Here is a 2,860-nt window from a genome sequence, read left to right as displayed (position 1 = left end):
ATTATGTAAAGTGAAAGATATCAATAAAATAAAATAGTACGAATTTAATTAATTAAATAAATATAATTCTTATTTATTTTTTATTTTAAATTCTAAATTCTAATTCCTAATTCATGTATAGGGTTTATTGTAAAATCAAATCGAATTTTGCAACAACCTACTTTAAAACTGAAAAAATTATATTTTTTTAGATTTTTTTTAACTAAATCAATTGGTTCGGTTCGATTTATGATGGATTCGTAAAAAATTGAACCAAATCGAACAGAAATAACACATATTCCAGCTTTGACTTGTCTCTTCTGTCTTCATTAGCACTCAAACAGAGCAATCAAGTTAGGTAAAAAATCTTTTTTCAAGTTATTTTTTTTAAAAGATTATATGGAAAAGTTAAAATTTTATGTTTGGATATCTCATGTAAAAATATCTTTTTATTTATCAATTATGTTTGGGTATAAGGATATAAAAGTATTTTTTTGTTTATTTATTACACGAAAAACATCTTTTTTTAAGGAAAAAAGATCTTTTAAAAAAAGATATAAATTATATCTTCTCAAAAAAGATATTTTTTTTAAAATTTTTCTAGTGTTTTTACTTTTACAACTAAAAAATAATTTATTTATAAACTATTTTTAATATAATTATTTATTGTTTAAGCTATTTTTAAAAAAAAATAATTAAATTATTTACTCAAATTAAATCTGAGTCTATTTAAATAAATATTGAAATTCGAATTTTATTTGTTTATATTATGGTTTTAAAAATTAGATTGGACTGACTGGTTGAACCGGTTCGACCGAAATCCGACGCTGTAAACGGTTTGGTTCATCACTAAACCGTTCATATAGAACCGGAGAAAAACCGCCGAACCGCCCGATAACCGGCCGGTTTGTCTAATGTGACGTCGTTTCGAGGGGGGGAAAAGAATAACGCGTTGCTGCTTGCTGGTCTCTGTCCTCTCTTTTGTTACTTTCATTCATTCCTTCAGTCAAAGAAAACACAAAGGGAAAACCCTAGCTAGCCTCCATCGCGGCCGAACGGAGTGACCCATTGCCACCCTCCGTGGCTGTCCGAGGAGTCTCTCTTTGTACTGTCGGCGTTATCCAAGTCAAATCCCCTGTTCGATGTCTTCTTCCTCGCTCGGCGCCCATCCTCCATTTGTCGTCCTGTCGCCATCGTCTCGTCGCCATTGTCTCGAAGGTCAGTGGCTTTGGTGTGCACTTGTTTTTCGATTTTCGTTTTATTCTTTGAATCTCTGTTCTGAAATCAACAAATCATTGAATGATTATAGGGTTTTGTGCTTTGTTGAAATCATTGATTTGCTCTGACTTTGGTGTGCTACTGTGGGTTCTGGGTTCTGGTGTGTTGTGTGTTTTGTGGCTCTGCTGTGCTGTTGCTTTGTGTTTTTGTTGAAATCGTGAATGATTATTTGATTTTTGGGTTCTGGCTCTGCTGTGCTGCTGCTGCTGCTTTGTGTTTTTGTAAAATTTGTAGATGATTGTTTAATTATTTAGCTCAGGGTTGTGTCTTTTGTGTTTTAGATTACATAGAAAAAAACCAATTACTTGAAACACTTGCACACAAACATGCCCAGAAAAAACAACTGCAACATTGAACAAAGTGTTCTAATATTGAGCAGGATTGGCCGAGTCGTAACCCTCAATAGCCTTGAAGAGAGCTTCACCCTTGGCCTTACCCTTCTTCATGTCTTCCTCGTCAGGCTTCGAATCTCCTTTGGAGTGGAACTTCACACTCAGCTTCCCAATGGATTCTCCGTTGGGTCCTTCTACCAACAACGCTGTAGTTGTATGCATAGTTAGCCTCATCTATTGCCTCCACTTTGTGCAATATAAACTTGCTTTCTCCATCTGCATATATATCATTATTATCACAATTCACAACTATGATTATCTCATATATAGTATGTTTACTGAATTGAATAGTTACTGACCCTCGACAATGGTGAGTTTCTTGATGGTTCCAGGACCACCGTTTCCCTCAACGATTTCAACACTCTTGATGTCATCAATAATCTTAGGGGTGATAGAATCCGCATCCTTCATAGCATTGTAAAGTTTGGCAGTGGGGCACGGGGGAGGTGATTTCATCCTCGAATGTGAAGACGGCCATGATTGTGAATTAAGAAGCTAAGGGAAGGAATCAAAGGAATGAGAAGTAGATGGTAATAGGTGAGGTTAGCTTTGTAGTGTGTGTTTGATGAGCAGAGGAATGACTTCTATTTACTTTTAGGCTTTTAGCTGCTGGGAGAGTAATACTAATATGCTGTTGTTGTGTTGTGCAATTTTGTGACTTAATTATGCTCAGATAGATAGATTAGATTTATAGTTAGATTAGATTGTGATTGTTTTGCTGATTTATTGATTTCAATTATGGATGATAATATTAATCATGGAGCAATTCTTGATAATAATACATATATGGATAACAATTTGTCTACCTCCTGTGTCGAATGATGTTGTTAATCCCAATCCTCCTAGTTCTAAACTTCCAACGATAGTCACTCAAGCTTCTTCTATATTTTAGGATGTTTATTTGTAATTTATTTATTATTTTATTCTAAAACGGTTTTTTCGGTTAAACCATGGTTGGACCGGTTAGATCAGTAAACCAGTAAACCAGTGATCAGAGCGGTTTGATGACCGGTCCGGTTCTCGGAACCTTGGTTTATACAGTAATTTATTGCCCAGTATCAAACAGTAAGTTTTAGATTTGCCACGGACTAATTCTTGACAAGAAATATGCGAAAAAAAACCCTCTGAATCAGAGCTCCCAATCTCCCATCCCATCCCACCCTCCCCCTGTCCTCTCACTCTCTTCTCCCATTGAATCTGATTCACTCCCA

The 2,860-nt window shown here is 35.1% G+C and overlaps 1 protein-coding gene and 1 pseudogene across 8 annotated transcripts in view; one reads left to right on the top strand and one right to left on the bottom strand.

The window, feature by feature from the left end:
- Nucleotides 943-2,860, top strand: part of LOC107608789 (pentatricopeptide repeat-containing protein At1g77405) — a 5,770-nt gene continuing 3,852 nt past the window's right edge. For 4 of the 8 annotated variants that reach the window (XM_021107132.1, XM_016310522.2, XM_021107131.1 and 1 more), the window contains exon 1: nt 943-1,197. The gene's annotated coding sequence lies outside the window, so the exon portion shown is untranslated. Of the gene's footprint in view, nt 1,198-2,009; nt 2,187-2,860 lie in introns of those variants that run through there. The other 4 variants (XM_021107129.1, XM_021107127.1, XM_021107128.1 and 1 more) reach the window with 3 other exon arrangements.
- On the bottom strand, nt 1,532-2,127 carry LOC107606576 (annotated as a pseudogene).

Source organism: Arachis ipaensis, chromosome B07 (assembly GCF_000816755.2).
Source record: "Arachis ipaensis cultivar K30076 chromosome B07, Araip1.1, whole genome shotgun sequence".
Taxonomy (NCBI): Eukaryota; Viridiplantae; Streptophyta; class Magnoliopsida; order Fabales; family Fabaceae; genus Arachis; species Arachis ipaensis.
The sequence above is the reverse complement of the archived record's forward strand: the minus strand, read 5'-3'. Positions and strand labels throughout refer to the sequence as shown.